Source organism: Passer domesticus, chromosome 2 (assembly GCF_036417665.1).
Source record: "Passer domesticus isolate bPasDom1 chromosome 2, bPasDom1.hap1, whole genome shotgun sequence".
In the NCBI taxonomy this organism is placed as follows: domain Eukaryota; kingdom Metazoa; phylum Chordata; class Aves; order Passeriformes; family Passeridae; genus Passer; species Passer domesticus.
In genome coordinates, this window is record NC_087475.1 from 106510343 (window position 1) to 106535832 (window position 25490).

The following is a 25490-nucleotide window of genomic DNA, read 5'->3' on the forward strand; positions in this document are numbered from 1 at the left end:
CAGATGCCAGTCATTTCCTTCGTCAGGGGCCCTGAATTTTACTATACTACACTACCTATCTTGAGCTGTATTCAGCAGGTTTTTGAGTGGGCAGGTCACAGGTGTATCTCATGCACATGATACTGAAGTTCCACACAGAATGTCACTTTGGATGTGACTTTGAAAATTGCTTCTGTGAAGGAGCGACAAAGAGGCCCTTTAGGAGGAGTGAGGGGTTAAAAACTGTCCCTTGAATTTATTTCTGATATTGGTGGAGGGCTGAAACCGCCAGCCTGCTGATTGATGGGTTCACATGGGGCGACCTTCGCATTAGCAACGCGACTCTGGTTGCCTGGTAAACACAGGCAGATGGATCCAGCTCCGCTGATTCTCAGCAGTGACGGATGGCAAAGGTATTCCTGATCCGCATCACACCCTGCAGATCCCATGAAAATGACTTGGCACAGGGCGGAAAGTATTAGATTCGGGTGACAAATAACTACCTGACATCAGCTGAGGCTTCTTCAGAAAGGTTATGCTGCAAATAACCGGCTTTTACGTAACTTTGTTTTCATGGAGCAGTAGAAAGACCTGTGGTTTATTTACTTATTTGAGAAAATGTAGTGCAGCTACTGTCTGATAAAAACTATTCCTTGGGAATATATACCCAAATATTCCAGTACTGTGTAGGTTTCAGGGTGGTTTTGGAGGGTTTTTTTTTTTTGTTTGCAAGTTTAAAGCATGCATGTTTTAACTTGCTGCTATAGTTGATGTTATATGTATTTTTTCAGTGGCAAGAATTAGCATTCAGACAAGACATTTACTCAGAGCTACTGTGATTTCATCAGTCTTTACTTTTCTAACCCTTCAGTTCAAAAGTTCTTGATTTTTATTCCTTTTTCTCTTTTTATGAGTCACTTGCTTCAGCAGCAAAACTAGCATTTTAATTAGGTGTGTGGGCAATAAATGCTCATCTGAGCTTCAGACCTTTGTTTTCATGAAGTAGCTTGTTTGTGTATAAAAATGACTGGGGCAGGCATGTGTTGAGAAGGCTCTAAATGCTTTATGCCTATCTTTAGCTAATAGGTGTCCCTTCCGCAGGATAACATCCTCAAAATGTGTAGTGTGTGAGTGCATGTGTTCCTGCAGTGAGTTAAAATAACTGTTTGCACCTTCTGTGTTGCATGTTACCATTCCTGCCAGGATAATCCGGTGTGGTTGTATCTGATAGGACATCAATAACAAGCCTAGAACTTGGCAAATGTCATCTCCCCAAGATGGAGTGTCTTGTTTCTCTGCTTGTGTTGTGCTGTAAAGCTTCTCTCACTATTTAAACCTTCTCCACTAGAGACAGCAAAATATCCAGGTGGCCCAGAGTTGTCCCCTTGTCTCTATGGTGAAGTCATTCTCTTGGTTTTCAATGCAAAGGAACACAAACTAATAGAAACAATGACTATAAAGCAAGTTTATGGAATAGTTGAGGAAAAGTAGAATCAGCATAACATTGCTAATGAGCAAGGAAAATTTCTTCAATTATTTTTTTCCTTCTGGATGGGATTATCTCTCTCCCTAGGCTTTTAATCAGATTTACTCACTTATCCAGAACTCTGCACAAATAAGGTTGCTTATACTTCTGTAACCATGCTTACAGGCTTTCCTCCTTATATTTTAATTTATTAATCTTTCACCTTTTTTCTGTTCAGTTTTGTTACATCATTAGTCTCCAGTGTTCATGTCTCCTTCCTTCCTTCCTTCCTTCCTTCCTTCCTTCCTTCCTTCCTTCCTTCCTTCCTTCCTTCCTTCCTTCCTTCCTTCCTTCCTTCCTTCCTTCCTTCCTTCCTTCCTTCCTTCCTTCCTTCCTTCCTTCCTTCCTTCCTTCCTTCCTTCCTTCCTTCCTTCCTTCCTTCCTTCCTTCCTTCCTTCCTTCCTTCCTTCCTTCCTTCCTTCCTTCCTTCCTTCCTTCCTTCCTTCCTTCCTTCCTTCCTTCCTCCCTCCCTCCCTCCCTCCCTGGCTAAAAAAAAGAGTTTTGTTTACTGTGTGCACATGGTCTCATTCTCATCTTCTACAGAACCTGTACCTTGCTGCCTGGAATGTAAACTGCTTTTGCCCACTTGATCTTGGAGGCAGACAGTGCTGCAGAGATGCAGTAGCAGGCTGCAGTTCTCACAGTATGCCCTTTTCAATGGCATTACAGAATTTCTAAAAAATTAGAGCTGAGACCCTGCAACAGGCTTAGTTTTCTTTCAGCAAAGCATGCTGCTCTCTCAGCACCCTACATCTCTGGTGTGTTTTCTATTTTTTGCCTGTGGCACTCCTCTCACCAGAAAACTTTATTGCAATTGATTTTCAGCTCTTTCCCTCATGTTTACACACTTGTCTCCACCAGGCAGGGATCTAGCTGAATGATGCCAGAGGTAGAGAATATTCAGGAAATAAATTGTTCAGGAAATAAATGCAGGGTAGAGCTCACTGCAGACAGCAGGCGTGTTAGACTGCAGCACACCAGCACCTCCCATGCTGGCTTCCCATGGAAGCACAAGATGGGGAAAGAGCTTCGGCATGAAGCTCCACATGGATCCATGCAGATGGGGAAGGAGTGGCTGTGCCACTTGTCCCCACACAGAGGAGCACTTGGAGCAATGGTGTGCACTGCCAAGTGCTATGCAGAAGTTCCAAGACACATGTCCTTTCCAGGAGCTCCCAAAACAGCCAGGCTGGATGGTGCCCTTTCTCCAGTTCAGTGCAGAGTGTAGTTTGTTAATCACAGGCAGATGAAGTGTGAGGCAATTTTTTTCCTAGTTTTATCTATATAATTGACAATATTTCCTTTAAAATGGCAAGCTGAAGATTGGGACATATTTATTAAGTTTGTGAACTCAAACAATGAGCTCTTTAATACAGACCCAGAGTATTGTGTACTCCCAAAAATAAAGCCTGATGTTTGGAAAGGGCGTATCAAACATAGCTGGTGCTGTTTGAAGCTGGTTTTTGAGAAGGAATAATGGCAGTTACCCAGGGCTGCGTGTCAGGGGCACTCTGGTTTCACAAAGCTGTTTGTAGTCTGAAGCACTCAGCTGAGTTTTGTTTAGTGTCCTCTAGTCAGAATAGTCGGAAAAGCAGTGCTGGAGGGTAGTCATGACCAAAACGATTCCAGCTGTCAACACAGTGGAGAGACTTTTAATTTTGTGGGCGCTAAGCTAAAGGCCAGAGCGAGTGTCTGACTCAGTGGTGCATGAAGCTCCCCCTGTCTGGGGCTGAAGGAGGGCGTGGTAGCCCTGAAACTCTGTGCTCAGCACCTGAGCAGCAAACCCGGCGCAGTCAGCAAGGTCCATGCCAGTGCTGCATGGCTGAGTCGGAGCACAGCAGGAGCAGAGCACAGTGATCTCTCAGGGCTGAGTCTGGGGTGTCTTGTGCACCGTGGTGCTGCTCTTCTGGTTACAAGGCTCCATGCAGGGCAGTGTCACATCACCATCCTCCCCAAAGACTTAAACTCCGCTCTAATTTGCTGTCCCATGCAATGCTCTTTCCCATAGGATCAGATCAACAGCATATGTGCATTGCTTATCTCCTCCTTCCATGGTGCAAACCATGTGTGTGTGCACGTGAGAGGGTAATGCCAGATGTCTAGGGAGCCAGGGCAGGCACTCCTGTCATTTACAGGTCTGTTCCACTGCAAAGGGGCTGCATCACTTCCAGATGAGAGATGGCACAGAATCAAGTCCGTTGTATAAATTAATGGTCTGTAGGGTGTTGCACTTATGGAGTTGATCCTTACGGGTTTCTTCCAACTCAAGATATTCTATGATTTTCTGCAGAACTTAAAATATGGCAGATACCACATATTTTTTTACTGTTGTAGTTCTTACACTACTGGTTGGTAAATAAGGATGAGGCGAAGGCACTATTAGTTAGATCAGGGTGGACCACAATGGTCTGGTGCCACAGGCCAGAATGAACCAACAATTACATGTTACCATCAAAATCCCCCAGTGAAGCACTGAAGTGAAGCTCAGATGTGTTAGTGCCTAGAGAACTCCACAAGAGTGTTGGAAGACATGAGTTTTCAGTCAATTTTAAGTCTTCTGCAGCTTTTTCATTCTGCATGAATGCAAGTGAAATAATTGGAGTCATGGAGCATGGAAAAATCCCTGCCTGTCAAGTTCAATATGGATATATTTTCCTTGCTTTTCCTTCTAGGAAACCTTCTAGGAAAATTCACAGCAGAAATGTGTTACAAATATTATGTGCTGTTACATATATTACTTCATACTGTATGAAATGAAAGAATTTTGGTAAATTCAACTAATTCACAAAAATCACTTTTGCTCTTTGCAATGAAAATGATTTATTCATCTTCACATTTACACCCAAATAGTTTCTAGGCTATGAGCTGACAGCAACCTCAAGCTGCAGTCCTGCTGGGTCAAGTACTGTTTAGTCACTTGGGGTATTTTAAATGCTAGCTGCAGGTTTATTCTGCCTTGCTTTGGCAAAGCATTTGACTATGCTTTAGTAAGAACAATTCAAACCATGTTTCTGAGCAAAGCCTGGTTTTTTTTCCTTTCCCCCTATTCTATTCATTATTTTCATATGGAACTTTTATAAAGTTTTTCTAGTGAGTGAATTAAGGGCCTGGAACCATCAGCCAGAAGCTGTGAATGGAAGCTGGGCCTTCATGTACCCAAAATGGTCTTTTGTGATACTTGACATTGAGCTCCTTAATGCATTCCTACAAGACTTCCTTGCCCTTACAGTTTCTGATTTCTTGAGGTTTCAAGGAGTAAATGAGAACCACAATACATTGAGAACTGTCTCTTCGTGTGAAGGAAGAGGTTTGCTGGTTTTGGCAGAAGGTTTTGGATGGTATAAATTTTGAATGTGAGCAAGTATGATGCACTCTCTCCCTTTAGTCACAGTGGGTGGGATGCAGCTGACCAGATGTGGACATCTTCCTCTGAGTTGGATGTCTGCATGTGCAGCCTCCCTTTACACAGTGCTAGTTACCTCATGGTTATGTAAATGTCTAAAACAATGAAATGGATCAGGTCCTAAAAGGATTTATTTCCCTTTGTGACTTTCAAGATTACCCAGAGCAACCCACTGAGTCATAAAATGTTTCCTTGCAGACACCTGAAATTAGACGTTGAATAATACTGTAACAATTTGATCCAACTGCCTTTGAGGTTAGCCTTAGGCAATGTCACTGGGTGTTTTATAGGCCTTTAAAGAGATTTGATGTGGAAGGTAGGGCAGAGGTTGTCAGTCAGATAAGTGCAGGTAAAGGAATACTGCTGAGTTTGCCTGACACCATGAAACATTGCTGCAGCAGGTTAGCAGTGCTGTGCACATCTGTGACAGCTGACACAATGAAATTATCTCCCCTAAGCAGGCAGATGGAGGCTGAGACCTAAGTCATGACCATGCTGGGAATAACATGGGTGCTGCTGGAGATGGAGCAAAAACACAAACTGTTTTTATCACCCTGTCAGATTTATCTAGTGAGCTTCCTTAAAACCACAGTCTCCTTTCAACAGCTCGACTTTCCAGCTGGGAGTTACAAATGCCGGAGCTTTTGTGTCTCTCAGGGATTCTCTTGTGCTGTATTTGGCCTTTTCTTCACTCTCTTTCCCAAAAACCATAGCAATGACAGCAGTGGCTATGCATATGACATGTTTTAATTCCATTTGCAACCACTTCATGGCACGGTTAGCACTAATCATGGCCTGCGCTTGCCACAACAGAGTGGGTGCTTACAAGTCCAAGTGGCAGCTGGACACCCATCTGCTATGCACAAGCTTGGGCTGTGTTTCCAAACACAATTAATAGTTGTCTGATAGCAGAAGTCTGCAGCAGTTTGCTGCTGTTTTCCATAAGTTAACCTCTCCACTGTCCTTCTGTAGGGTCCAATTAAGCAGGTGGATTTACCTCTTCTGGACTGTCATCTACCCACCACGACGTTGCAGGAAACCCCTAAATGCAGTATGCCTGGCAATGGTCTTCTGAGGGATCAGCTATGCAAACAGAAATGCCACCTTAGCCACTGATATCAAATGACCTGCTGCATCCCTCCATTCTGGTTCACAAGACAACCTGGCCCTTCTGTTTGGCAGGCTCGTTAGCAGGAGGAGAAATGGAGTGTCCAAGGCATGGCATTCTTGTGTCTCTTTAAAAGTTTTTATTGCTGTGATGATGAACACTGCTATTTCCTCCTGTTCATCCCACCACTGAGCCTGAACTGGAAGTGAAAATGAAGAAGGAGGAGATAGCAGCTGCAGCAGCAGCTCAATTTCACAAACAGAGATAGCCATGAAACTTGGGAGAGGCTGAGATTCTCTAGGAGGCAGCATTTGTACAGTACTATAAGGAGAGGAAGAGGAGAGGTGCACATATTTTCTTATGCCTGTTTCAATATGCCCTGATCTCTAATGTCTTCCTTCTCCCTTCAGTGTGTAGAGCATGAAAGCACGTGGAATAAAATTCCCACTGTTGAAAATCTCCAGGAGGAATGACTTTACAGGCTGTAAAATACTACTCTGATAAAAGTTTATAATAAAACTGAATATTTTTAACACCTAAAGTAAAATTTGTCTCTAGAATCCTCCCTATCTTATAAATAGGCTTGAATAAATGATTCCCATCACACAAGAAAACTGTCTTGCTCTTTGGAATTGTTGGGTTCTTCAGTACCCTTCCTTGGACAGTGAGTGCCTGACAATGAATGGCAGCTCTTGAAACACAACACGGTCTGCTAGCCTGGGGGGGACCTTAAAATACAGAAAGGGGACAGATGTACGTGGCTAAGAGCAGTGCTTCCTGTGACAGTACAGGACACTGATATTTATATTTCACTTATATTCAAAACATCTTGTGGGCTCCCTTTCTCTGGGCACGGCTGGATTTTCCTTCATTTATCTTTCAAGCAGTAGTGGAAACATGGGAGCTGTTATGATGGAAAGTGTTTGGAGCTACTGAAGCTCCAGCAACAGACCCTCAAGGGAGATGTGTCATGCAGGACAGCTTTTCATGGGATTTACAGCAGTGGTTTTGCTGTAGAGTTAGGAGCCCAGCCCAGATCTGTGTGGATCTGTAGAGGGTAGACATGAGATGGAGCCTCCTGAAGAAATCAACAAAATCTCTTGCTTGTCTTGTCCATACAGCAGGGACACTGGCTGTCTGCACCAGGGACATTTGCTCAACTCTTCCTATGGATGAAAATCATCTGGACCACACCAACACCAGCACCTCTGAAGTCTTACCCTGACTAGGAAAAGGACAGATCCTTGAATGCTTGGATGTCACAGGCTGTTTTTCCATGGTGTTATAACACTGCATCTCCTTGTGCAGGGAGGCAGAGCTAAAGCATCACTGAGGGAAGCCTAGACACATTCTTGGCATCTGTCAGGGCTGCAAACAATGCTGGAGAAGCCTTATGTCAGAAGCGATCACAAGCCTTGACTTGATTCATCTAAAGCTCTCTGAATCCTTCACACCTCCTCAAAGCCTTTTCTCTTTCTCAACTGACATTTTTATAAAGTTCCCTGCTATTTAATCTCAGATAACCACATTGCAGTTTAAATCAGTCATCACCAATCTGTTGTGGCCCTCCAGATCAATTACTTCCTCCCAGCTTAGACCATTCTTGAAAATTATTGCCACCTCCTATAAATATGGCTGTGAGGTTGCAAAGTGTCAGTTCTCCTTAGAAAGATGATTTATTTAAACAAGTAGAGAAAGAAGATTTGGGCTATTTTTAGGTGTCTTTCTTTGATGCTATACAAAGATTTTCTCACCATGTTTCTCTGTTCAGCTGTGCTGTCTCTGACTTTTCACCCAGTGGAAGAGGCATCCACAACAGTGGTCCCATGTGGCTCTCAGCAAGTGTCTTTCAGTGTTCAGTTTTGTTATTTCTGCATTATTCTTGTGTTCAGCATTAGAAACAAGGAGCATCCCACAAGACTTAGGTTGCCTGAGATAAGTGCAGTACTCAAATGACAGTGACAACAAAGAGTTTACAGTATGTTTCCCATGCGCTTCAACTGAAGCATCATTGAAAAGCCCAGCGACCACTTTCCCAAAGTGAAAGCTGCAAAACATTTTCTTGAATAGGGAAGACTAATTGAATAGAATAGCTTCTTATCACGAAACTATTATTTTTTGCATGGCTAGAGTTACTTTTAATGAAAAATGCTTTATCTGAAAGAAGAAGGGTCTTTTCCACACTCGAATGAGGCTGGACTGACCAAGAACAGCCAAGAGCTTGGCAGCTAAGGTATTAATGTTTACAGGAGAAGAGTGTCTGAGCTTATGTGTCTGAGTCAGAATTTTGATTTAGTTTTGAGCCATTCACATGCTGGGGTGAATGATTCTAGCATGCTATTACCCACAATTTAATCTACATTCTCTGTCTTTTTGTGGGCAGTAACAGGTTGTAGACATACCCTAGTGCAAAACCCAAAAAAATTGTCAAAAGAAAAAAATATGGACAAGGTAGAAAAGCCACCTGCATCCCAAATGCTCCTATTATTGCCATTTTGCAGGACAGAGGTGAAGTACAAAAAGTTTCAATGACTTTCTCTATATTACTCAAGGGGTCAGCAGCAAACTGATCTGGGACATCTCATTGTTGGAGTTCTTTTCCAGATGTCAGAACTATTTACTTCTTCATTTTCGTTTAGATCCGAGAAATTACAAGCCTGAGTTTTGTCCTTCCTAGAAGTCAGCAAGCATTTTGTATGGACTGAACAAAGCTCAGCCACAGGAAACTCTGGTTTGCCTTATTCCCAGTCAAGCCTCTCACCTTCCCATGGAGTCAAGACATCGTTCCTCTGCACAAGAGGTTATGGACAAGAAGTTCCTGCAGGCTCGTTTCAGAACTCTAAAAATAAGACTTCTCATAATATATAGCAGGACTAATTAAGTTTTTTGCTGTTTCTCCCACAGAGGTTATCAACATAGTTTACAAAGTGTCATCTTTTAGCAACTGCTCAAGAGTTGGCTGTTTCCCATCTCATCCCCTCTGACACATTTACATGTTCTTTTTATAAAAACACACAGATAAAAAACCCCTCCCTGTTGTGTCTTGAATATTTTCAACCAAAGGAAAAAAATCTCTTGCCAAGTTGTTCAGTAGCTGGAAATGACTTGTCACGTCCACAGACCAGAAATTCTTCTTTTTTTTTTTTTTAATATGACTAACCATGCTATGATTAATGGCTCAGATAAATAGGCTCAAAATAGGTCTGGCACAAATATAGGGAAGGAGAAGGGTAAATGGGATAGGGACTGGATGGGTCTGTTGCAGGACATCGGTGGCATGAATGGCATAGCGGGCACAGAGGCAGGAAAAAATGTTTCATTCTATTTATAGCTCAAAATCACAGCTACAGATGGTGAGGCTGTCATGAAGCAAGGGCTTGGGACATGGAGAAAAGGCAACCTGCACTGCACAGACTTGTCTCCCTGAAAGCTGCTGTGTCTCTGAGAGGCACACAGGGCCTCCTTGCCCCAGAAGTAGGGCAAGTCATAAAAGCTTGACTGAAGCTTTTTCCATATATCCTGCAGTGGTTTTGCCCAGTGCTTTACTATACATCATATTCTGCTATCCCTCTTCCACAGGCAATATTTTCCAGCTTCTTTTGTCAGCAGTTATTCTGTTTACATTCAGCTCACATTGTACAGTGGTAATTTTGAGTGGAAATGCCAGACACATGGTCTTAGCAAATGGGGACAAGCATGTCCCTTCAGTGGGCTCTGAGAAGTACCAAAATCACAGTTGGTAAAGTTTATAAGGGAAACAAAGCTGGAGGTGTGGTGAAGAATGGGGATGAGGGGACACTCATTCAGACCTCTGATTCAGGCCTGATCACCTGAACAGAACCCTTTGAGCAAAACAGCTTGAATAAATACAAATGCCAAGACATGCATCTAGTGGGACGGAATGTCCAGTGTGGAGAGGCAGGCACACATCCTGGAAAGCAGGAAGGGTCACGAGGATGGATAAGTGCAGGCAGATGGCTGAGGCAGGCAAGCAAGTCAGACACTAGAGCTCAATGAGGAAAATGAGGAATGGAAAATGAGCGGTCCAGTTTTTTATCAAGAAGCAGGTCACAGTCACAAGCTGTTGCAACACAGTCATGTGGCCTCCCAGACAGGTGGGATCAGAGAGCAGAAGGGAGCATTGGACTTGGCTGTCCCCGTGGGAGTCTGCACAGCCTTGAAGCGCCTTTGCTGCTGCAGTCCCCGTGGCTCAGCTGCATCCCAGAAATATCCCCTCCTACAGGATTCCTGCTTGCTGCTGGGAGCAGGGTGCAGCTGGCAGAGCTGACGTGGCTCTGGGCTCTCTGGAGTCACGGGCCAGGTTAGCACTGTGCTTCTTACAGAAACCCCTCTGCAGCTGTGAGTGACAGACTGCGTCACTGTGAGAATACTTACCTGCAGTTTCTGAAGTTGCTTTGCCATTATTTTGTGTCTGAAACGGTCTAGAATGACTCATGTTTCTGAAATAACAAGAGTGTAATTTCATACTTTTTGCCATGGTGAAACCTCATTAAAAACAATGAGGTGTTTGGATTTGATGCTGTTTGCACCTTTCCACATCTGATGGCACAGGACCCTGGGGACAAGACTCTTCTTTGGGGACTAAACAAAACTTTGGTTTCTGGGAAACAAAAGTCTTTTTGACAAAAAGTGTGAAATATTTTTTTCTGAGGGCCCAAAATAAGTGAAATCTTTCACTGTGAGCAGTGGTAATACAGAAGGTGTACATAGGCCTCTGTCTACAATACATAAACATTAGATTTCTGCCACAATGCAATAGCAGAGTTTTGTCTCAGGTAAGCAGATTCCCTCTTTTAAAACAGGAAGCCAGGAAACTGTGTGGATGTAATGAGATGTTTCCCAGTTGCTAGAGTATTACAGGATTGTCATGAGGCAATAGAACTTGCCAGTTCTGTGAATCCATCAAGGCTGAGATGAAATGTGTCACCTTTTCCTCTCAGCTCTCTCTTCCACAAGGAACTAAAAAAAAAGAGCTTCTAGTGAGCTGAGCTTGCAGCTTATAGATGTATCCATATAGGCATTAGAAATAAATGCTCTATGACTTCCTCTGTTCAACTTGTATTGCCTATTATACAACTAACTGTAATTTAAATATCAACAACTGTATATTAAGCATATTAAACTATATTTAACCATCCTGCTTTACATATCTTTGCTTGTGCTAATATATTTGTCTATATATTTTTATAAACATAGATATGGAGTATGTATTATAGGGGGTCAGATATTTCCCATGAATATCTTTTTCTGAATGGAAATTTAGTCTTCAAGAGTTCTGAATTTCCCTGTGGCACTTTTGCTGGAGATTTTTACTCCCCATTGGGAAAAATAAAATGCTTTGTTTTGAATTAGCTCAACCTAAATTGAAATACTTTGGTTTGTCAAACTGAATTAAAACATTTCATGAAGGGGCAGTTCAGCTTTAATTTATGTCCACAAGAGTTACTATGTGCCTTGTGGACATTTTAATTTATAGCCATCATACTCCCATAATGCATCATAATTGTCTCTCTCATTAAATTTTTGCAATGTACTCTGAGAGTCAGATGGCCACAAAACATCACAGGACTCTGGCTGGGAACTTCATTGACCGAGCAACATGATGTATCACCCTCATGAGGCACCACAGCAGTTCCAAGGGACCCACAGTAATATCAAACCAGGCTGAAGCTAAACTTTTTCTGAGAAAGGACACATTTGCTTTTAGTAAAAACATTACTCTTTCAACATTTCTTCCAGATGTGCATCCAAAACAAATGCTGATACCAGAACTTTCTGTAGAACAAAACATATAAATTTTGACAACTTCTCTGTCTAATAAATAAGTTCTACCTTCAAGGCTTTAAGCACTTTTCCCTCTCTGTAACACAGGAGCATGCACTGTAGTTTTTGATGTAGCAAAGTATCAGTGACCTGCCATCTAGATAGAATTAAATTATTTGGGTCGGGATTATGAGGGGAATTTGTTGAATTTTAAAAAAGCTTTAAAAACTTCTGCCTCTCCCCATGGCCATGAGAAATGGTAGATCAGAGCAACCAGAGCATAGAAACAGATAAATCATGAAGAATGTTTCTAACACTAAAAAATAATTATAAACCATGAGAGTTAAGACTTTAATTTCAAAATATTGGGAATTTTAGAGTCACAATTGCCTTGGTGGGCCTATGCCTGCTAGTTGCATTTTGATAAGGTCTTTAATTACATCAGCACACAACACAGGACATAAAGCTTGGAAAATATTTACATTTACAGCTCTGGATTGAATATATTCAGGCATAACAATATGACATATCTTGGAGTGATGCTGAAAGAAGGCAGAGATTGTTGTGGGACGGGTGCTCAGGTGATGATGGATCATAGAGTTTGTTATGAGCTGAGTGTCAGGAGTATGTGGCATAAAGCCTGGACACAGCAAAAAGTATTTTGACTCTAGTCGACTTTGCATGAAATTACAGGAATCCAGTATGGAATTACATAGGTTGGCCTTCAGACAGGACACCATAGCTAAGACCTTTTCTTTTATTAGAAATGATAACGCAGATTTAAGGTAAGATTTTCAGGATGGCTTCTGCCAAGGCTGGCACTCCACAAGAGGAAAGGCAAGAGTGGTCGTCACTACCAATATCACTTGGGATATGAGAGGTACGGGCACTGTTTGCAGAGGCTGTATTGAATCACAGTGAAGAACCAGAATAGTGAGTTTGTCTGGGTTTAGGATTAAGGCACTTTCCATTTACGTGGCTTTCGTTTCTCATTAGGCTGTCGGGACAGGAGGGTTGTGTCACTGAAATATGGAGATCCAGGCTTTCAGACGACACCAGGTGTGGGATTATGCACAACACCTGACTGCCCTTTCCACAGCAAAGTGTTGACATCCCAGTCTGAGAATACCTTGGTCCAGTGTCTGGTTCTCTCTGTCCTTGAGGGAACTATCCTAGTTGGATAAGTTAGCTACATGTAACTGAGAATTGTGTCAGATCTAATGCCCCTTTAAGGTCTCCCTGAGGACTGCTGTGAGGCAGCAGGCCTATGTTTAGAAGACCTTGTAGGAGACTTATTTTGCCAGCAGAAGTGATGAGGTTTGCTGTATCAAAATTAGTGTGAGCTCTGGGTGCTGCCCTCCACTGGCCCAGAGACAGAGTCCTATATACTTGCTGCTTGTGACCTCCACATAAAACACCAGCTGTCTTCCCCTTCTCTTTGACTCTTCAAGGTCATGAGAACACAAGATTCAAGTCAGTTGAAGCCTATTTGGTGCCATTCCCACTTTCTCTGGTGGTGTACCCAGAGCACTCCAGATATGCATGCCACACCAACCATCTCACCCAATCCTTTGTCTTCCATCTGGAAGCCTTTGCTCGTCTGTGTCAGTGTTTGCTTAAAAGACTGTTTTGGTATTGGCATTGATGCCCAAAGCCTGTCAGTGAGGAATGTTGGAAAACTGCCCTGTAGATATCCCCAAAACTGAGGGGGATAGCTACAGGGATATGTCACTGAGGAAGAGGATCACAGAGCTTTCTAGCACAGAGACCCAGTAAGTCAGTGTGTATTGCTAGACTTAGAGGACACCAGTTCTTTCCATTTTGTACCACATAATTCCAAAACAAATAGGGAAGATCACCAGTTCTGGAATCAGAAATGAGTACAGGGAAAACTCCCTTCTCCTTCTCAGATTGCTACCAGCCTGTAGTGGTCACAGAATGAAATAGGTCTGGATTTTGCTTTTTAATAGTCATTTTTTGTTTTATAGACTTGGATATGTCAAAAGAAGGACATCTAGAGACATCCTTTTTTATCTGCCACAGTTTGTTCCTGCACTTGCACCAACTGGCTCCATGTGTTGCTCTGTTTGGCACCTCCCCAGAGGAGGAGGAGGAATCCCCCTCCAGTCCTCTTCCCAGGAGGTGACCTCCATTCTTGAGAAAGACGGGGATTAACTGAGCCAGCAGGGCATGTAGATAACGCAGCTGGGGAGCACAGGGAGTGCTGCATGGCTTCAGCAGAGTCCTGTTACACAGCAGTGACCGCTGAGGGAAGAAAGGAAAAGGCTGGAGAGCACAAGAGGGGCTGGAGCACACGAGGCAGTGCCATGCCTGCTGAACACCACCTTCCTCATTAAAAGAGGTGGTTTGAATTAAAGGAAGGCAATTATCATTAATTGTAGATTGATTGGTGTGCAGAATTGGTATCCTAGGCTTATGAAGCGTGTCTTAGTACTGGAAAAAAGAAAGGAAAAGGTGAAGGAAAATGAGAAAATTGAGTTGGTCATGATGATAATGCAAGAGCTTTGTATTAATGACATATATAGTTTATGTACACCCACATGCAGTAACACATACAGAAGATAAACTGGATTTTATACAAAATAAAAAAAAATTTCAATTAGCCAAGTTGTTCTGATGGCTCTAAGATATCAAGTGCAGGTTGACTTACTCAGTATTGACTTACTCAGTATAAAAGCCCACATGACATCACCTGACTGTAAGCAAAACAAAAATAAAGCACAGAAATTTAAACAAAACTACCTTTGATTAGTGAAAGATAAGACATAGGTCACCCTCTGATGTGCTGCTAAAAAGCTGTGCTTCTTGGGATGTGGAATTTTCTTGGAGAATGTTTAGGCTGGTAGCTATGATTTGTGCAGAAAACCAACCATCACGAGAAGAGTCTTGGTCAGAGTGGTCATAACAATCATGCCAGGCACCATAAGGTAAAGACATCCAAAAGCTAAAAACAATATCTTCCTCTGAAAGGAAGCCAAGAGCCTGTGCAGTTCCTAGAGAACAAAACTTGGAAAGTAGCCCAAAAAAAAATCTATTGCATTGATGTAGTGTACTGGTATACTGGGCACAGTCTGATAGTAGCTTAGTCAAAGAGTAAGTATAAAAGTTTAGATGTCTTTAAACAATCTGACTACTTTGCAGTCAGTTTGGGTTTTTTTAAGTAAATCAGGGAGCTTTCCAAATACTGGATTTAATGTCTCAAGTTTTGAAGAATTGGAAGGATTCCAATGAAATATTAAGAAGCTAGTCTGCTGACATTTTAAAGAGATAAATTGCATAACGGGGGAAGTTATAGGTCAGTTAGGATGATATTGATGCTGGGAAAAAATAGCAGTGGGACACAATCAAAAACAGTTAAAGTACAAGAATTCAATGAGTGTTAGTAAGTGAGGTTGCATGGAAAAGGGATTCTACTAAAATAAATCCACTTTGTTCATTGAAAAGATTGTGTTCCTGGCTGACAAAGCTAACTCTGTTAAGGTAGGTTTCAATTCCTTCCAAATGTGACTTTGAAATATTTTGAATTCTGATTAAAGACTAGTAACCTGCCAAAACACTATTCCATATATTAAAGAAATCAGAAATTAATGAAGTGACTGAAAACTGTATTTACCAGTGGGGAATCTTCAGTAAAGGGGTGTGTGCTTCTAATGTGGTCCCACAGAGGTCTGGGTTTGGTCTATCAATGCTGAGTATTTTAGCTGATAGTCTCAAAGTAAGCATAAAAAGCCTTTCTAATTAAAATAGCTAATTGCACAAGATTTATGGCATAGTAAATAAGGATGAAAGATCCTGATGGATGCAAAGAAAACTGGGTAACTTGTTAGGCTGAAAACAGTTGAACATACCTGAGTATATCCTAATATATAGAGAGAGCAACCAAAGAAATGTGTATATGATGACACAGTTTGGGGTAGTGCCAGCGTGAATCCCAGGAAGAATATCCATGGTGGGGGCTGGGAAGTGCTCTCAGAGCAGCTGTAGTGGGACTATTTCAGGGAGTGTTTTGGAATTACACCTCTGGGGAAACTGCTAAGCTGGGAAAGTTCCTGTGTTGTACAAGGTCATACAGAAATCTCATGTCCCTGAAATCAGCTGTTCAATTTGGCTGCTGAGAGCCTCCTGGCAGACAGGCAAAGGCTCTGCTCAGGTGAGTTGGAGAGGAAGCTGTGAGAAAGCCTTCTTTGAGAGAAAACATGCAGTGTCATAACAAATTCTACCTTCTTTAGGAGAAAAGTAGCCTTTAGATGTAGCTCATGTTTTTACGGGGAAAGCCTGGAAATTCAGGAGGAAGCAAAGGCCAGCATGAATTGAGCAGGGATAATGGTCAGGGTAAAAGACTGGGAAGACTTAATTTGTGCCTCATACAGCATCAGCATGGAAAAGACCTTTGTTGGACCTGTACAAAATGCATATATAGATATAGATAGATATAGATAGATTAGATATAGATATAGATATAGATATAGGTATAGATATAGATAGATATATTATACATTATATATTATATACATTATATATTATGTAGATGTATGATATATATACATATTTTATATCTAGATATTGATATGGATATATGTAATGTCCTTTGGAAAGCTGTGGAGTAGGGAGGTGGAAATTGATTGTGCCAGCCATAAGCCACCTTGCTCATCCTGGTGATAGCCACTAAAAGGCCAAAAAGAAACAGGAAGGTGGACTACGGGGAAAGACATCTGAGCAATTGTTTTCTTGTGTGTGAAGCTGTCTCCTTATGTAAAAGTAAAGTTGTTGAGGACCCTTGGACCTGGCATTAGATTTGTGTCCCAGCAGGCACCTTGGCAAAGGCAAGGTGATTGCTTTTCTGATGGGAGCCTGTGTTGTTATGAACACTTCGGAAGAAAAATATTGTCTTTGGCTGATGGCTTTACATGAAGGGCTGCATTTTTAAAATGACCTTGACCTGCCCTTGAAACTTGCACCTGCTGTTCTGTAAGCACAGAGTTGCTGGGCAGAGATTTACTCTCTTCCATTTCCGTAATTTGATTTTGGAGGCAGAGATACAGCCAGGCCCTTAATGAAGTAAAAAGTTCACAAACACACAGACTATGCTGCTTGTGTGCACAAGCATGAGCTTACTGTGTTTGAATTTTATGGCACTTTGGCTTTTGATTTCAAAGTAATTTGTACCCCATACTTGCACATGGCTCACAAGGGCATGTGAAAATTCACAAGGTATTTTTGAAATGTCTTCCAGTGCTTGCATTTGATTCTGTCAGATGAACCATATGAAAATTTGCTGGTAAATCCAAACTGGGTGGGATGCTTTGATTTGTGTTCTGCTAGACTGCTCTGTGACCGCATGGGTAGAACCATCCAGGTAAAAAACAGGTCTGGCTAACTTCTGGCAAAGGGTTTGTGTCAGATGATAAAAATGGTTGTAAGAAAGACAGACTTCCAGATGAATGAAGAAACCAAATCTGTTCAGTTTAGAAAGGAGAGATGGAGTAGGTGAAATGACAACAAGAGCAAAGAGTGTCCCTGAATTTGAACATCAGCTTCAGATTTGAAGATTAGCCTAAGGAGATTTTTTGTCATGTAGTTCTTAATGAATCTATAGTGGTCACAAAAACATTTGAGACTGTGTAAATAGTTTAGTGAAATTCAAAAGTGGGCATGCTGAAGCTGTTCCCAGGCACATGGTGGATGGTTTGATGCAGGGCCAGGAGCTGGATTAGATGATCCTTTTGGGTCTCTTCCAAATGAGCATTTTCTGTGATTCTGTGAAGTTATGGTGGAAAATAATGTTTTTAAAAGCAATAGTATGAACTCCTTTTCTACTGGTAGAAACTAGGAAGGAGCTTTTCCCATAATTGCATTTCACAAACTTGTCTACAGAAAGGACACCAGGGTATGTGTCATTCCCATTCAGTCAGGTGTGAAAATTGTCATGTGCCTCCAGAAGCAACTAGAAAAGCAAGGATTTTAACATGCACTAGCCAAGCATCATTTTATGGGTCCTCGAGATACTTTTGTCTGAAATAGCCATTTGCAAACAAGCAGAATTCTTGCTGCTTCTGCTTTAGTTGCATTGTCATATGGTAGCCTATCCAAAACTTTCAAAAACCAAATGTGATCAAAGTAACAATTTTTTTGTCTTTCCATATTAAACCCTACAACCTTCTTCCCTTTCAGAGCATTTTTGTGGCATAGCTGCAGATGTTAATACAGTTGCCTGAATTCTTCAGGCCTTCCCTTAGGATGGAGTTCTTGTTTTTCCAAAACAGACACAGTGCACACAACACCTCATCAAATAGTCAGCTGTGCCTTCAATTTTATAGCAAATAACAAATCTTTTACTGGAAAGCAATCTCGTCATATAAACAGTAGCTAAAAACATATGTAACTGTCCAAACACTTTGGAATTGTCTATTAAAGTAGACTTCTAGCTGCTGAAAGAGCAACACATAGAAATTCTGAGACCTCTAAACTTCTAGTGTGATTTAAATCCATCGCAGGATACATACCAGTGCAATGTCTGCTTAATACTGTGGCCTTATCAAGTCTGTTGACCATTCACATTCTCTGGAAGCCTGGGATGATAGAAAAACATATGTGGGCATCTTTTCTGAGTAGCCTGCCAGATTAAAACATTACCAGTTCTGATACACATATGTGCTATATGGAAGTTCAGAAAAGATCTTTGAGCAAACTGTCAGAGATGTCACATCAAGCCCACAATGATGGGTGTCTCTAAAGCAGAAGATCTGATAAGTTATGCCACTTTTACTGTAGACTCACTGACCCTGCAGAGTGACATGTTTGAAACAGAAGGAAACAACCCCATCAGGACTGCTAACAGAGTGGGGTAACAAAATACAAAACCAGCCCAACCATTCATGGGGTGACAGATCAGGCTGTTGCACAATAGGTTGTGGCCAGCAAAGTTATTGTCACAGAGTTGAGCATCTTCATATTTGGTAAGTTAAAATAAATTATGATAAATTTATCCTTATTATTATAAACAAATGAATAATGTAAATGCAAACATATATCAGTGATGAGTAGCACAATGTATTTTATGTAGCACAGTGTATAACTAGATTTACACTACATTGATATAAAATGGGGTTTAGAAAATTTCTTGTATATAATGCTATTGGTATCAAAAAGAGAAAGAAAATATGGTAAAAAGTCTTTTACTGTGAGATGGAGTAAGTCAGAAAGCTGCCTGAAAATGCTTAGAACTTAAAGCAACAGGCTGTGGAGAAGAAACTAGAGTAAAACTAGGAAGAAAATGGCTCACTGCAAGGTAGAATGGAAACTATTGTAGGTAACAGCCAAAAGTGGAAACGATTTTGAAAGAGTTTCAGAATAAGAGTGAAAGACATTTATGACAAACATTTATCTAGAGTACCTGTTGCTTGTCTCAAGTCTGTTTAGGTATCATAGATTGGAAGTGACATTCTCTGGATGTTAAATATTGGAGTAGAAAATAAATGGGAAGAACTAGTACCTTCTGATGACCAAAAAAACAGTAATGTAGAGTATGCCCACATGAACCAAAAAGCAGGCATGTGCACCTGTTTCTGAGAAGATCTGTACTCTCTGACTGCACAGTTTGTCACATCACACACCACGAGGGACAGAGTAGCTCCTCCTGTTCAGTTTCACTCCTGCAAACTTCTCCTCATGATTGTGTAAGTGTGTTGCCACTTGGGTTTGTGTGCGTACCAGCCTCTCTAGATGTCTTTGTGGACCTGGATAGCTTTTGCTGTTGTTTTTGTTCCTAGTACGGCATCTTGGTGTCACTTGTAGTGTTTGGCCACTTGTACCTGCAAGGTTAAACACATGACTTCTGGAAGAGAGGGGAAGAGGGGTAATTTATGTAGAGCAGGAAAGAGATTTCTCCCAAGAAGGGAGAAAGGGTTACACAGCACAGCTACAGCAAACCCTGAGCAATCTGATTTGTTCTCAGAGACGTCTCTGTTTAAGCAGAGGCTTGGGCTGAAACTTTCAGGTTGTCAGGATTCTAGGTCATGGTCACATATTTATCAAGGGACACCGATTTACAACTTTCCAGGTTCCAGCTCTTGGATACACTCTGATTATGACCTGATAGTACATCTAGATGACATCTGGTATTCACCAACCCTATCCAAGCTTGATTTCTTTAGAACAAGGGAGATGGGATGTGCCTCAGGAGTTCTCCTGGTCTGCATAATGCAGGGGTTTTAGGGCACAGGAACCTATTGAAGGGAGAAGCACCCAGAAGTGCTCAGCACCTCAAAAGCTTCAGAAAGGCCTCCCAAACACTGTTAACTTCCACACTGACTCAAGCAAGGGTCAGTAACATTTGCTGAGGCTGAATTTGTCACTCTCACACTCACCAGATCTGCTGGCCGTTCTACCTGCAAAGTCCCCAGGAAGAAACCTCTCCTGGTTCCCCAGCAGGCAATTGCTACCTCTGAGGGCTGGTGAAGATAAGGAAGCAAAGTGGGAATAGACTGTCTTTAGCTTCAAAGGATCCTCTCAAGCATCTGAATCTTATATCTAACCCATTTTCTTCTGCCCCTGAGCCTCCCACCCTGACTACCTCCCATCCTCTGGCTGCTAAGCTCCACTGCTCCCGTGCAAAACTGCAACCCATTTAAATCAATTCTGACACCTAACACCTCTCTGTTTTCTCAGCCTGCCTGCCCCAAATATTTCCCTCCAGCCTTGACAGAACGGGTATTCACAGGGCAGCTCCAGAATAACAAGTTTCCATTTTTTGAGACGGTTGTATGGGGAGCTTTGTGGTGTGGCACCTGGCCAACGGGTGATCATTTAGCCAGGGTAGCTCACTACTGGGTAGTTAATTTGACATGCTGAACAGAGTGATTGAAGCCCATTCAGACACTTCTGGGTTCCCAGTATTAAATTATGCCTGATGTGCAACGCCAAAATATCGGCACTTGCGTACAACCCTTGACTTCAGAGATGTTCATCATCCCAGCAGTGGCTCATTTGCTCTGACACAATCAATTTTCTCCAGCAGTCACTGGGACCATTACCTGCTTTACAGAGAGATGTGAGTTGCATTAGGCTGTCCACAACCTCTGCATCACTAAGCCGGGAAAAATAAGAAGGTGAAGACGTAGTGGCGACAAATAGTGCTGATGAATCCATATATATAAGGCTGGGAAGAGCAGGTCCTTTCTCAGTGGTAACAGCCCAGGACTCTGGATTGACTCCTTTCCCAGGAAATATATCAAGTGTAGAAATGAGAGCATGGTTGCAGAGATGGATTCCCACTTTACACATGCTCTTTCTCCATCTCGTTTAGGGCTTGGACTGAATAATCGTTATCTCCACATGGTAGCTATCAGGGACTAGCTGACACATTATAAAAACCTAATGTAGCCAGTGCACACTAGAGTCTTTGCCAGCACCTGAATTGTTTGCCAGAACACTTTTGAGATAGACTGTTCTTGTGGTATTTGTATCACTGGCAAGAACCAGAAACAGAGGAAATCTGGAAAACATTTCTCAGGCATAGAAAAAAAAATCTGTGAAGTGCTGTGGAGTCTAAGATGGCACTGAAACTCTGTTTCTTTATTCAAATGCCTGTAGAGCTTGGGAGTCTTTTGGGGCCTCAGAACAATATTTCTCACTTTCTGATTGTGTTAGAAATTACAATCACTTGGTCTTGGTCATTTATTTTCCCTGCAGTTTTTGGACCATTCCTCTCCCAAAGCCTGTGCTTCGGCATTGCTCTCCTTCTAACCGAGGAAACAGGAGAATTGTCCCTACTGAGCACAGCTGCTTGAAAACCAGGGGGAAAATACTATAAATAAATTATTTTAATAAATTAAAGATACTATTAATAAAAAATGTACTGTTCTATGTCATATGGCACTGACCTATCCTGTCTCAGTGTTGTCCCCAAACTGCATGCAACATCCTGAAGTCTCCAGGGGGCATTTGCTATCTGATTAGGCAGTAGCATATTAGGATGACAACTGGAACATAAACCAAAATAGCCATAAAGGAAACAGAACCGTCCCTCTGGAATAGATTTGCTCTGCCATTCATATCCATCTCTCACACAGAGCTGGTTGTGCAAAGTGCTGTAACAGGACTGCTAGAGCCCCGCGATGGTAAACAGAGAAAAAACTGTCTCTTGATAAACACAGATGGGATCTGTAGCACCCATTCACCAGAAAAGTCTGATATTTCAAAACACTTTTTCAATGCTATTGAATGGGTGACAAAATTTTGCCACTGCACCAGAATTATCGAGGCATCCTGACTGACTTTTGCCCAACATTTCTAACTGAGATGAATGTTTTTCCACAGATCAAAACTGTATTTGTTTTATTAAAAAAACCCAAACTTAACTGGAATGTTTCCACAGCAAGGGCCAATTAATCTTTTTTTGCAAGGCCTCAGGAGTTGTGGCAGACCTCTTGGGACCCTCTGTGTCACCTCTCTATCCCTTGTGGACAAAGGATCTGAGTTGAATTTCCTCTTGTCGTTGCTCTACTATGATTCTCCCAGGCACTTTCATTTTGGTGAAAAAATACTTGATTGATTTGAATTGTTTCTCTTACTTTTGGGAATATTTATATTTTTTCCCCCTGCCTGGGCGAAGAGAAACTTGCCAAATGTCTCCGGAAAATTTTGTGGGAATGCTAATGTAAAATCCCTTCAATCAGTTGTGTAGAAATGAAAGGATCCAACCCATAAAATCCTGTGGTCAGATAACTTTCTATAAGAAATTTGAACCTGGCATTCCTTTGAGTTGTGCTTGATAGAGTTAAATACATAATTTTCATTTCTTTAGCTTTTACTCACTTTATTAAAAATTTACAGTAGAAAATGACATCTTTCATAATAATCCAATGGACCACTGGAGAGTTAGTAGGACCCTGCCTTCAAAAACATGCAAAGAACTGGGAATGGAAGGAATGTCTAATTGGACTGCTAATAATGCCATTTGGCAGAATATAAGGAGGAATGAGGGAAGAAAATGTGCAGTACTAAAGAGCAGGATGGTTCCAAGCAAGAATGGTGGTGCATCAAAATAGGAAATACATAGATTTTGCTAGAAGAGTGTCAAATTCTGTGCTGAGAATTCCTGTCTCTTGATCCCATAGAGCACATGTTTTGGCCACAGGATACCCAGTCCTTTAAAAAGTTTTGCTGTTATCTCTACAAAAAGTGATCCCTGAAGTTTCCATCCTCTGTCCCAGGACAGTGCAGACACATTTATAGCACAGTTCATAAGAATTACTGGAGCAGACACCCTCATTCCTCTATGTGGGGATGCACACGTGGCTCCTTGTGCCCATTTTAGGACTTTTTAATAATTCTGTGATCACAACTGGATTAGCCCGAGGCCAGTGTCTCTCACCCTTGTGGGAAGGCTGCTTCACAGCCAGTCCTTTCTTCTTGTTTCAGATATTGGAATGGTCTCCTTCAGCTTCCTCTGAAGAAGATAATCCCACCCCTCTGGTTCTTCCTGCTGCTAAGAGGCCTCAATAGAACTGCGTTTTCCAGCAGGAAAAATTCAATGCCTCTGGCTGGCAGCAGAGCTGTACCTGTAAGGTAAACAAAGAGTGAGAATGTTTGGAGGAAGCAACCTCCCTTTGGGAGGGAGCTGAGAGAGTCATCAGAATGGACCTGACTTGTTCTCCTTTTTCTATTACAGCTTCCTTGAAGACATGAATTAAATTGTGATGGAGGTAAGAGTTGAGCTCTTGTCTTGCAGGAGAGCTGTTTGTGCTACTATGTCTTATCAGACATGGGGGAAAAGGAAAAAAAATAATAATTTAGTGTTCAAAGAAACCAGAAGGAAAACAGAAACTACCTGCGTCCTTAATGACTGACTGCAATTGCCACCTGGGTCCCCTGCTGGGTGCTAAGTGACCATGGAAATGCACACCATGGTCACACTGAGTGGGAGCTGAGAAGCTGAGGAGTGCTGTGCTGACATGGCCCTTCCCCTGTGTGGCTGGAGGCATTTGACACCTAATCGTTTTTGATCCAAGCAGATCACCGTTCTGGGAATTTGCTTTGTCACTGGCAAACACCAGGCAATAGGGTAACAAGGTGTCTGGCAGGCTGTGGACCATGAAGGTGAATGGAAGAGCTGGTGCTCAGATGGAAGTGGAAGAGCAGCCTGCTCTCAGACGAAGTGCTTTTAATGAGAGATTTTTGGAGCTTGCTCTTCAGTGTCTCCTGGCACTTCATCACTTACCACTTCCTTTTTCCTCAGGATTAATTTAATTTGAACATCAGGGTTTGCACCTTAACCTCCCAGTCTGCAGGGAGTGGGGAGAGGACCTGCATCTCAGTAAAATGCTAGCAGTGGCTGATACCATAAATCAGAGGGATTTTAGAATCTGATGACAAACCAAATTCTTGTCAGAAAAGAGCAGAGCTGACCCCTCCCAAACTGTCATCGAAGCTGGGTCATAAAAATCACAGCTGTCACCAAAGCATGCCAGGCCTCTGGGGGACATGCCATCCTTGGGACTCATCTGCTGCTTCCATGGCCAAATTCCAATCCCTCAGGCACATTCCACTTGACATTTTGTCACATCTCTTGCTGGTGCATCTGTTCGGGCGTATTAACTCTTCCTAAATCACTTTATCCCTTTTTTTTTCCCCTCAGGAAAAGCAAGACTATGGGAGATGAAGGGGTCTGAGCAGTGGTTTGTGGCACAAAACAGAGTCCAAATGTTTAAAACTTGTCAGCATCTGGAGTAACTAATCCTGTAGGCAACATTACTGCAGCAACAACATCAGAAATATAATCTGCATTCATACATAAACTTCAAAAAACAACTTTAGCTCACATTTGTATATACAAAGCTACAAGAAATCTTCCCAGTTTTGTCCCTTTGAGCTTTGTCACAGACAAATATCTGTGTCGAAAGGAGATGGGTGAGCATCAAGTCAGCCCATGGTGACTGTGGTTGACCTGAGGTGACTGTACACTCTGCAGTGGCAAAGTGCAAGAGAAAAGACATTGAGGCACCTTTCTCAAACCACTTGAGATGGATGGAGTCCATGGATGGGGTCCAAGATCTGGGATGCCTCTGTGTGCATGAATCACAGTTTCTCTATCCCACCTGTTCATGGTAAGCAAGCACAGACAGTGAAATTCACAGCCACCTTGTCCAGCAGGGATGGCAGCAGAGAGGCCGTGTCTCCAGGCAGCAGAGGGGCTGTAATGTGCTCAAGAGTCACTGTTCCAGAATCACAAAATTTGAATGCGTGTGGGATAAAGGTCAGCTGGTTTCACTAAGGATGGGGAATGACAGCCATCTGGCCTAGGAGAATGTGGAGAGTATTTGCTGGACTTCTCATGTTACTAGTGACAAAACTTCTAAGAGTTTCTAAAAATAATATGTGCTAATTTCTTTACATGCAGTGTCCTGCATCCTGGATGAGACAGTTCAGTACCAACTCTGAACATTTATTAAGAGTTTATACATTTATTATATTTAAATAAATATATAAATATATTTATATATTTATATCTCATTTACTAAGAGTTAATAAATAAACTAAAGGTCAATATTAATAAATATAGCCATAATAATAACAATAATAAGATAACAATAATAACAATGACAATGACAACCACAACTGAATGATAAAAGCTAATTAAAAAACTAATACCTGATATTCCCCCCCACAAA

At 41.9% G+C, this 25490-nt stretch overlaps 1 long non-coding RNA gene across 1 annotated transcript; it reads left to right on the forward strand.

Moving 5' to 3' along the window:
• The first annotated feature begins 259 nt into the window (after positions 1–259).
• LOC135295586 (uncharacterized) lies at positions 260–24999 on the forward strand. Its single transcript, XR_010357710.1, has 4 exons — positions 260–392; positions 23242–23388; positions 23492–23525; positions 24458–24999. It is a non-coding gene; the product is annotated as an uncharacterized LOC135295586 (long non-coding RNA).
• The last annotated feature ends 491 nt before the right edge of the window (positions 25000–25490 follow it).